The following is an 11,901-nucleotide window of genomic DNA, read 5'->3' as shown; positions in this document are numbered from 1 at the left end:
TGCTTGGAAAACAGAGGGCACTGCTGTCTGGTGTGAGTGTAGGGTAGGCAGGGGCATGTGGTGGAAACAGCCAGGAGTAGTACCTAGGGATCCATTTGTGATGAGCATCAGATATTATACTGGGGTGTTTGGCTTTCCTCTTATAATCAGTGTGTATCTATTCACTGTTTTTGATACTGTTGTAGCCACACGTTCCCGGAAACAAACTCACTCAGAAGGACAATGCAGATAGTGGAGTGCAGTTTATTACACCGGTGGGCCCAAGGCAGAGTCTCCTCTTGGCCAAGGACCCCGACCAGCATTTGTGAAAATCTTTTATACCCCATGTGTACATGTCTGAACCCACCACTCCAAATTCCTTGAGACTTACATAAATCAAGGAAAACACAATCCCAATAACCCCATTATTCACATGCTATGTGCTCATGTGCTCAAACAGTCAAACAATTAGCCAATAATCAATAAACCCGAGGTTACACTCCAATAGATACAGAAAAATTTATGGCCTGTCTGGAGGAAGGGGTGATTAGTGTATGTTTTCTCTTAGGCGATGAGTAACCTAGATACGATCTTCAAGGTTCCCCTGTTTGGAGGGGGTCTTATCCTTCTGTTGTTGTTTTCATAGGCACTAAACACAGAGTTCAGAGCCCATTGGAAAGGTGGCCGAGCATGATCAGCATGAACAGGCCTCAGATGGAGTCCAGGCCCTGTGAATTCCTTCTTCAATACCATTAGTGACTTTATATCCTCTGTTTAGGAATCGAATATCCGGTCATGATGCAGTGAATAAAAATGCAACAAATTTGTGACTAATGGAAAACTACCTAGGTATCATATTGACTCTATTGGATAGTTCCAGGACAAGAGCAGAGAGAATAAAAACAAACAGCAACAACAAAAAGGTAATGGCAAAAGGCACCTGGAATTTTGGCACTGAATTTAAATGCAGAAATATGAGAAAGAAACCAAAACTGGGGTCTGATGGTAGCTCTCAGATGTTTGCAAGTAACTCAATCAGGAAGTAAAGGAGGTAACTCTGACATGTGGGGGGAAATATGACCAATTCTGTTCTGAAAATCTTACGTTCAATACATGAAGGACATTTTGGCCTGGAAATGTGTCAAAGGAAATGGGAGCTTCCTATATGGTAGAAGTGAGAATTAGAGAGTCGTACAAGGTAAGTGATAGTTAAAGCAATAAAGGAAAAATGTTTCCTTTGGAGGTAAATAGACAAAAACCTTCAGAGGAGAGTGGAAGGGTCTCAAAGACAAGCCATTGGGGTCTAGAAAGATTGCTTGGGTAGATGAGTTTCCTATCTTAGGGTCTTTGAATTGGTTGTGAACCATGCGGTTAATGCTCTCAAGGGCTTCCCTGACTCCACAAACCAAAGTAGGCATTCATTTTTTCATCATAGAGATCATATACGTTTGGTTACATTTTATGTTTCATGTGTATAAATTGTCTGGCCCATCATAAGCATGTAGTCAATATGTGTTGAATAAATTCACAACTTCCATAATCACTTAACCACTCTAAAACTCACTTTATGTTTATAAAATCAAAATAGAAATTCTAAGCTCCCAGACTTGTGAGGACTATGTGAGGCAGCTCTGTCTAGCCCCAGCATATTGTCTGACATATTGTAGATATTAAGTGGGTGCTGGTTACCTGTCCTGACTCCTCTTGTATTCTTTGCCCATAGCTACAGTGCCAAAAAAAAAAAAAAAGTAACTCTTTAAATGTGTTAGTCTTACAGAATAATTTCCAGTTAGTGTTTATTTCTCTTGCACATTCCTTCATTTTCCACCACTGATTCCTCCCTTTTTTTCTTCCCCTTCCCCTTCAACAATGACAGAAGTTAAAATCAAAATTCTATGGAGTGTTTTCATGTCTGTCTGCACCTCTTATGAGAGCAAATGTTTAATGAAAAATTGAAATAGAAATATTATTTACAAAACTGATCTGAGGAATTTGAGTTTATTCCATTCAGGTCTGTACTTCAAAGCAAACCACTTTGCTAGAAAATGTCCTGGAGGTTTTTCTTAAAAAGCCAAACTTTGATTAGAACATTCTGACCAGAATATGCCACTCTGAGACATTACCTTCAAAATCATTTTGCCTCCAAGCTAGTCCATTAATATCTTATTAGGCATCTGGAAAAAAAACCTTCAATTAGAAATTATTAAGAACTTAAAGTTATTGATATATATTTGATCTATATTAAGAACTAATGATATTTTAAATATATATCAAGTTTTAAATATTACCACGAATGGAAACCCAGTAGAAGTTACAATATGTTAAATTCATTTATGTGGTCAGGTCATTGTCACAATCATTACTTTCAGAGCCACTGCATGGTGAAACTGATGGGAGAGGATTTCGTTGAGGGAAAACTCGAAGTTCTTTGGGAAAATTTTCATCTATCTCCCTAATTTTTTTAAAGTTATAAGTGATTTAAATGCATGAATTAGTCATTCAGTCAATAGTTTACGAAGCACTCCTGAGTGCCAGGGTACCATTATATCTGACAGAGCATTTGCAAAATGCAGCATTACAAAATCCTGTGGGTGAGAACAAAGCAATTTTATTATATTTCCTCTTACATCATGCAGATACATTTTGGAAAAGAGAGATAAGAACGCTTTTGTGAGTATAATCCGAGAAGACATTTGGGCTCACTCTATGTCATTTATGCAGAGTCCCACCCTAGAATCATGCTCACTACTCTAATTGCTGAACTTGACTTCAGTCAACGGCATTTAGCGTCACATTCTCAGACTCTCCCATGAAGAGGTGCCCTGAAGCTCAGGTCCCTCCCCTTGATTAAAGTCTAGGTGACACTGGTAAATAAGGATAGTTTCTACTCATCTCAGAGTCTTTATTTCAATAACGCTATACCTTTGGAGGAAAATTGCTGTGTGCACCAAGAGGATGGGTGATCATATCACACTGACCACATTCCTTCTGTGGAGATTTTCCAGTTTCTCAGACATGCAAAATCTCTTTGTGATGACTTTCTTCTCCCATATGACCGTCCTAGCTGCAAATACATCCATAATGGTGGCCATAAAGCTCAATCACAACCTTCAAACCCCCATGTATTTTTTCCTCTGTGGTCTCTCATTTTCAGAAACCTGTACCACTTACATATACACAATGGAATATTACTCAGCTATAAAAAAACTAATGCATTTGAGTCAATTCTAATGAGGTGGATGAACCTAGAGCTTATTATACAGAATAAAGTAAGTCAGAGCAAAAGACAGATGTTATATATTAAAGCATATAAATGGAATCTATAAAGATAGTACTGATGATCCTGTGTGCAGGGCAGCAAAGGAGGCACAGACATAAAGGATGGACTTTTGGACACAGTAGGGGAAGGAGAGGGTGGGGAGATTTGAGAGAATAGCACTGAAACATATACATTACCATGTATAAAATAGATAGCCAGTGGGAGTGTGATGTATGATGCAGGGAGCCCAAAGTCGGTGCTCTGTGACAACCTAGAGGGATGGAGTGGGGAGGGAGGCAGGAGAGGGGATCAAGAGGGAGGGGACACATGTATACCTATGGTCAACTCATGTTGCTGTATGGCAAAAACCATCACAATATTGTAAAGTAATTAGCCTCCAGTTAAAAACCTTTTAAAGAAACCTGTATCGCTATGGTAATCATCCCCTACTTGTTGGTGGGCTTGCTATCAGACAGCAAGTCCATTTCTCTTCCTGAGTGTGCCACACAGATGTTCTTCCTGTCCGGCAGTAACTGCTTCGTCATGGCTGCCATGCCTATGACTGGTACGCTGCTATGCATGACCCATTCCACTACGCCATCCTCATGGCCAATAAGGTCTACTTTCAACTGATGTTGGCAGATTGGGTAGTGGTTAGGTTCCTGGTTTCTGTGTGCACCGTCACCACTGTATCCAACTTGTCTTTCTGTGACTCCAACACCAACCTGCGCTTCTTTTGCAATGTCTTGCCTATGGTCTGCCTTGCTTGTGACCATACTCTCTTGTGAAATGGCTATTTTTGTGCTGACATTGTGTTGGTGGGCAGCTTCATTTTAATTATGATTTCCTAGGTCTTCACTGAGTTAATAGTCATGACAATGCCTTCTGCCAAGGGGAGGCATAAGGCCTTCTCAACTTGCTTCTCACCGTGGTGTGCATACACTATAGATTTGCTGGCTTTGTCTATTTGAGGCCAAAGACAGTGACTCAGTCTGTGAAGATATGCTGATGGCATATACAGTGCTGACACTTCTGCTTCATCCCATTGTTTCCTTTTAACTTTAGAGATTATGTTTCTAAGATCTAGAAATTTCCCTTGGTTATATTTTATAATTCTATTTCTTTGCTGAAATTTTTTCAACAAAGAAATAGAATTTCAATGATTGCTTGTTGAAGCTTTGTTTACTGCCTCCTTGAAATCCTTGTTAGATAATTTCAGCATCCTTTTCATTTTGATGTAGGCATATGTTGCCTTTCCTCATCGAACTGTGATCTTTCTAGTTCTTGGTATGACAGTGACTATTATTGTAACAGAGACATTTAGGATGTCATATTAAGAGACTCTGGATCAGATTCAATCTTTTTTAGGAGGATGTCCCCCATCACAGCAACTACTAGGGTATGTGTATGTGTGTGTGACTTCAGCTTCCTGCTGAGCATACAGATTTGGCCAAAAATGGAGTGCTGACTCCGCTGCCTCCTGGTAGTTGAGGGAGAGACAAGCTCAGTTTTTCCCACTGCCCTGTTGTCTCCTTCCCTATTATAGGGTAACACCTCACTGCCTTGCACACCTCCTCTCTTCCAAGTAAGGTCAGTTCCTCGCTGGACCCCCTGCCTCTAGGGAAGGGAGGATGTTGAGGGCTGGTTCACACTGCTCTGTTGCTGAAGGTAGTGGTGGAACTCAGATCCCCGTTGGGCCTCACTTACAAGGGTGGGGTCATCATTATAGGGGAGTGGAGTACCAACTAGTACCCCTCACATTCTCTCACTGCTGCCAGATGACCAGGGGAGGTTCATTTCCCTGTTGGACCCACCATGACAAGACCCCAGCAGACGAATCAAAGGTTGGGGAGGAGGGTAAAAAACAGCTCCCTACTTGGCCCCGGTGAATCCTGCAGGTAGGAGACAGGTATGGTTTTCCACTCTCGCTTGTCTGCAAAAGGGCAGGTATTGCCAAAAGGTTTTCTATTCTGTTAGGTCCCCCTTTTCCCAGTTCCTTGGCTAGCAGGACCAGACTTATCTTTGAACTCTCTTTGTCTTTTTGTGTCTCTTGGTGGTTCTGGGTTGGAGGCTTGTGCAGCATCCTGTCCAGGATATATGGAAGCAATAAGAAAACACAGGGACTCAGGCCTATGGGATTTCCTCAGGTGTAAAGTCCCTAGGAGTCTGCCTCCTTCTCCATCTTCTTTACGATCTTCCTAAGTTTGTTTGTTTTTTTATCTGGGGATGTTTTTAATAAGAGGGAGAACCTAAGGGGTATAGAGCAACTTCATCTTTTATGAAATGAGAAGTCTATGCCTTCAAACATTTAACAATATTTTTCTAGCTTCTTACTGATTTTGAGACAGAAATTTGGTCTAATACAAGTTCGCCTGACATATCCCGATGTAGAAGTCTGCATACTTTGAACAGAAGGGAATGAAATGTGTCACAGATGAAAGTCCCTCTAGTGGTGAAGTATTTTCAAAGAGCCCCTCATTCTGCCTGACCACAGAGACTATGTACCTTAAAAGAAATCAGAGTATTAAGAGGATATTTGTAACCCTGAACTTTTGCTTAACCTTTATGTGTCTCGGTTACAGCTTCTGAAAAGGATGAATTAACTAACACCTTTTGGGGTTATTCTGAGGATTAATTGGATCACTACTTGTGAATTACTAAGAACTGTAACTGGAAGGTAATAAACAATCTCCTATTGTTAGCTCCTTTGCTAACACTCTAGCTACTGCTACACTAACATTTGTCTTGTACAAGTTCTAACTCTCCTCTGTGTCTCCAGCCGTGCCAAGACGAAAGGGAGACACTACTCAGCAGAGTGATTACCTGGCTTTTACCAAGACAGGCTGAAATGATAGTTGCCAATCTGAGTTAAACAGGGTCAAGGCACTGGCATAACTGCGGTGAGCATGGGTTTGTATAAAGGCCTATCATAGGTGTAGCAGGATCTGACACAAACATTCAGTGAATTTGAATCAGGTTGATGTTCAACAGATTCAAAGGCTACCAAGTCAGTGGTTCATGCTAGAGCAAAAACTTCATTCATCCATTCATTTATTAATGTTTTATTCATACATTTTAAATATACATTTATGCTTACTGTGTTCCAGAAATCATGTAAAGACAGACACAGAGGAAAAGCAAGACATTAAAGGTGTCTGCATAAAGAGTCCAGCATTTTGGAGAAAACAAATACTGAATCTGTAGCTGCAAGTGCATTGAATATTCTTAAAAATATGCAGGGTGCTTCAGAAGGGTAACCGGTGTATTTAATTTGGTCTGAAGCCTGAGGAAGGTTTCCAGGAGGATGGGAAACATTTAAGTGGGTACCTATAGCCTATGTAGATGCTACCCAGGTGAGAGGGAAAATGCATTCAAGTAGAGTTACTACACGTGAGAGGGTCCTATGGTGACAAAGAATGTGGATATATTTACGGTTTTTAAAAGAAGACCAATAATACATAGAGTCTGAGCATCTGGGGAGTGCGGGAGGAGTGTTGAGAGCGAGAAATGCAACAGGGGCCACATTCAGGACTTCATAAGACATGTTAAGAATTGTTGCCTTTACTTAAAATCTTTGGGGATATTAACAAAGGAATTAATCTGATAGCTTTATGCCATGGTTGGTATATGGAGAATGAGAAGTAAGACAATAAGAGAGGGGAAAGGAGAGATGGTGAGAGTTCTATTAGCTGGGATTATCCAGAGAAAACAGAGCCACTGTGATGGTGGTGGTGGTTTTAAAGGAACTGGCTCACACATTTGTGAGAGCTGACGATTCCAAAACGCAAGGGGCAGTCCAGGGAACTGGAAATTCCAGAAAGAGTTGATGTCACAGTCTTGAATCCAGAGGCAGCCTGGAGACAGAATCCCTCTTTCTAAGAGGACTTAAGTTTTTTCACCTAAGGCTTTCAACTGATTGGATGAGGGCCACCCACATTTTGGACAGTAATCTGCTTTATTTAAAGTCTAAATGTTAATCACATCTAAAAATTACCTTCCCAGCAACATGTAGACTCATGTTTGACCAAACAACTGGTCACTGTAGCCTAGCCAAATTGACACATAAAATTAGGCTGTGCATTTGACCACAAAGAAGTCACTTCAAGAGCTTGTTTATCACTTCCTAGGAATTCAGGAACCCTGCTTATTTCCAGAGAAATCACCTGTTTTTGACCTGCAGAATTCATAGCAGGTTTGGTCAGGGGCATTTACTCTGTTCTTTATGAAGTCTCCTATAACTAGGCTGGAGTCAGACTTAAGAACACAGAACAGATTTTTAGGGGTCCAAAAAGACCATCACCAGCAGATATCCATGCAAAAAGAATGTCTCTAATAATTTCACTGTCTGGCTCCACTTGGTTGTCTCCTCTCAGAGTATACTCAGTCATAACTATAACTTTCATACTCATTCCAAGACAAGCTACTTTTGAAATGGACCCAGTCTTAAAGGCTTGACAGTCCAATAGCCTTCCCTGACTTGTACCAGAATACAACTTTTGAAAAGATATGAATAAAACTTTAAAGAATTTTCAAAGGATTATTTTTTCATGTTAACCAGTTTGAGTTACTAATTCAGAATTAAATTTCAGTTTATTTAAGGGCCTCTAGTTTACTCTCTGATATGGGAAAAATCTAGCCCCGACCTTTACTAAGAGCCTTCACATTAGCTAATAACATACAGACCAATATGTTTTGACCACAGACACCCTTTGTCCTTTCGTTATTATTTTATGGGACATCATTATATGAAATACTTAAAAAAAAAAAAAAAGGAAAGAAGAAACAAATTAAGAACACACATTTCTAGCAAGCTCTCTCTTCACCCCCAGGCTGAATTGTCAGCACAGCAGGAACTGTGGTCCGCAGTGCTAAGTACAAGGTATCTGCACTGTAAGTAAGTGAAGAGAGGCTAAGCACAAAGGAAAACAAAACACAGGAAAAGATGACTTCAAAGGTCATTTCAACCTTAGGGAGAGCAGCCAGGACAGCAAAGTAAAAGGACCCTGAGCTCACTTCCATCTCAGGAGCTACAACAAAATCACAACTATGTGCACAACAACCATCAATGAACAAGACTAGAACTTATCAGAGAAGATCTTCTACAACTAAATATATCAATATAAGGAAAGCACCAAAATAGGTGAAAAGGGCAGACTCAAAATATAATCAAACACCATCACCCCCTAAGCTGAGCAACGACCCACAAACTGGAGAATAATTATATTGCAGAGGTTCTCCCACAGGAGCGAGAGTTCTGAGCCCCAGCCTAGGAGTCCAGCACCAGGAAGATGAGCCCCCAGAGCATTTGGTTTTGAAGGTCAACAGGGTTTAATTTCAGGAGCCCCTGAGGGCTAGGGAAACAGAGACTCCTCTCAGGGTGCCCACAAAATTCCACAGGCACTGGGACCCCAGGCAGGAGCAGTAATTATAAGAGCCTGGACCAGACCTACCTGCAGATCCTGGAGAGTCTCCTGGAGGGGGTGGGGGCAGCTATGGCTCGCCCTGGGGACAAAGACACTGGCAGCAGCCACTCCTGGGAGCAGAGTCTATCATGTAGATGCTGGTACTGGTAGTGGCTGATGCTGGCAAGCGCCATCTTGGAAATTTTCCTCCAGCTCATTAGCCCAACAGCCTACAGGTGCTGAGACGCCTGAGTCCAAGCAACTAGCTGGGCAGAGACATAGCCCCAGCCTTCTGCAGACAGGCTGCTTAAAGACTAAAGAGCCCACAGCTGCCTCTAGATGCAGCCCGGGACACAACTCCACTCACAGTGGGCAGACACTAGCCCCTCCCACAAGAAAGTCCACATAAGCCTCTAGACTAGTCTCACCCATGGAGACAGACACAAGAATGTAGAGCAGATCCTGACCTGAGATAAGCTGGGCCATGGCCCTGCTCATTAGCAGACCAATGCAACCTTCAGGACCCTCAAATCCCCCTACCAGTGATTTGAAATCAGATCCGGAACCCCTGGACCCTGGAGTGTGGCTGCCAGTAGACCAGCACTAACCCAGAGCCTGGCTTCACCTCCCAGTAGGTGGACAACAGTCCCAGAGTCTTCAGAACCCTGGATCCACCCACCAGTGAGCCTGGGGCCTCATAGGGTTCCACTACCAGCTACCTCATGACCAGACCCTGCTAAACAGCAGCCAGCAGCCTCCATACAAGGCTGAACCTGGCAGCCAACCAGACTACTGGCATAGTCGGCCCACCACAACAGAAGCTCCCACACAACCCTCTTAGTGGGATTCCTAGAGAATATAGCTTGGGGAATGAGAGGAGAGTGCACTGCTGGGATGTATGTGTAGGATGCCTCCTACAGAGGGCCAGTTCTCCAAGGTTCAACCACAGATATGGGCTTCCCAGGAGGCGCTAGTGATAAAGAACCTGCCTGTCAATGAAGGAGGCCCAAGAAACATGGGTTCAACCACTGAGTCGGGAAGATCCCCTGGAGGAGGGCATGACAACCCACTCCAGTCCCATGGGAAAATCCCATGGACAGAGAAGCCTGGCAGACTGTAGTCTACAGGGTTGCACAGAGTCAGACACGACTGAAAGAACAGAGCATACACACACGCACTACAGATATAAAAACATAAATAGCAGCTTAAAATGAGGCAGCAGAGGAATATGTTTCAGATGAAAGAACATAAAACTGCAGAAGAAGTGATGTGAAGATAGGCAATCTACCCAAAAAAGAGTTCAGAGTAATGATCCTAAGAATGATCAAAGAACTTAGGAGGATGGATGCACAGAGCAGGAAGTGAGTTTTTTAACAAAGCTCTCTCTCTTCAGAGCTCCCTTAATCTCATTGTTCCTGAGGCTGTAGATGAGGGGGTTCAACATGGGGATCACCACCATGTAGAACACAGACACCACCTTGTTCTGGTCAGTTGAGTAGCTGGACTTGGGCATCACGTAAATGAATGTGATGGTCCCATAGGACAGAGTGACTGCTGTGAGGTGGGACGTGCAGGTGGAGAAGGCCTTGTGGCGCCCCTCGGTGGAGTGCATCCTCAGGATGGTGATGAGGATGTAGACGTAGGGTACAGCTATGACAGTCACTGTGACCACAATGATGGAGCCAGCCGTAAATGAGGGGACAACTGCAGGGATACTGATGTCAGAACAGGAGAGCTCAACCAAAGGAGCAAAATCACAGAAAAAATGATTGATGTGATTTGGTCCACAGAAGAGTAAAAAATGGAAGCAAATAGTAAAAGAGCAAGCATTGAGAAAACCAGCTACATAAGCCAGTGTGAGTAACTGAACATAAACTTTTGTGGACATTTTGGTGGAATATAGTAGCGGGCTGCAGATTGCTATGAAGCGATCATATGCCATGGCAGCCAGAAGGAAGCACTCAGATGACCCGAAGAAAACAATGGAACCAAGCTGGACTGCACAGCCAGGGTAGGAGATGGTATTCGTCTCCACCAGGAAGTTTACAAGCATATTGGGTGTAACAGAAGATGAATAGCCTATGTCAGCAAAGGCCAAGTGGCTCAAAAAAAAAATACATGGGATGATTGAGCTGAGAAGAGATTCTGATAAGAATAATTGTGCTGAGATTCCCACATATGGTCACCAGGTAGATACAGAGGATGATCATGAAGAGGATGATTCGAAGGACTGGATCATTTGTTAAGCCCAGTAAAATGAACCCTGTCATTGCAGTATTGTTCCCATGCCCCAGGGAATCCATGAGATAAAGTAGCTCCTATTGTAATGAACCTGTGATGAAACATTACATTAAAGAAATTTTTAATTGGATGGTTTCCTTGTTCTTAATACACAGAGGTTATTATCGAAATAAACAAATTGTTTTCAAGATGGTTTTGGACTGATTTTTTTTACCTTAGAGTAAAAGAAGTATATTCTTTTATTTTAATATAAATTTTAGAGTAGAAAGTTTATTTATTTATATAATGAATATTATATATTCTAAACATTGTTTTCAGTAGTAACACTGGAAAACCTGCTTCAAATAATGTGTATCTTTTTCTCTTTATATAATAGTTAACATTTATTGAATATTTACTAAATGGCAGGTCTTGGGTTAATAATTTTCTATATAGTTCTATTTTAATTTATATAAAATAATATGTATTTTTATATCATGTATAGATGATGAAACTGACTTTAGCAATATAACAGCTATGTTTGCACAGCAAGTGGTAAAATCAAGATGTGACTCTCATCTTGGTAGTCTGAATCTAGTCCATTCCTTCAGTAACTATATAGTACACTATAAATGAAATTAAATAATACTTACGAGGAAGTCAAGTCTCTTGGATATGGGTGGATAGCAAATTACTTTCCTACCTTCAGAAAGGTAAAGTATAAATGAGATACCTAGTTAATTACAAAGTTTACAATTTCAATCAATAAAACAAGATCACATTTTTAACAGGAGAAACACAATTTTCTTAATGGGACAAAGAAGAAATGGAAAGGAAATTTAAACTTATAAATGAAATCAGCTATTATAAATGTATTATGTTTATTTAACATTTATAATTAAAAACTAAATGTTTCAACTAGTTTGAAACATCAATATAATCTCTATGCAAAATGTTACATGTTTAATATCTAGGACATAATTAAACTACACACATTCAAAGAAATTCGATTATTTCCTAATGTCATGATGTTACATTGGA

General features: G+C 41.2%; 2 pseudogenes; one reads left to right on the top strand and one right to left on the bottom strand.

Moving 5' to 3' along the window:
- The first annotated feature begins 2,934 nt into the window (after positions 1 to 2,934).
- On the top strand, positions 2,935 to 4,297 carry LOC128059824 (olfactory receptor 10J4-like; annotated as a pseudogene).
- A 5,676-nt stretch (positions 4,298 to 9,973) lies between these two features.
- Positions 9,974 to 10,943, bottom strand: LOC128059823 (olfactory receptor 478-like; annotated as a pseudogene).
- Positions 10,944 to 11,901: the final 958 nt, after the last annotated feature.

This window comes from Budorcas taxicolor, chromosome 15 (genome assembly GCF_023091745.1).
Source record: "Budorcas taxicolor isolate Tak-1 chromosome 15, Takin1.1, whole genome shotgun sequence".
Classification (NCBI taxonomy): domain Eukaryota; kingdom Metazoa; phylum Chordata; class Mammalia; order Artiodactyla; family Bovidae; genus Budorcas; species Budorcas taxicolor.
This window is presented reverse-complemented; position numbering and strand designations above follow the sequence as displayed.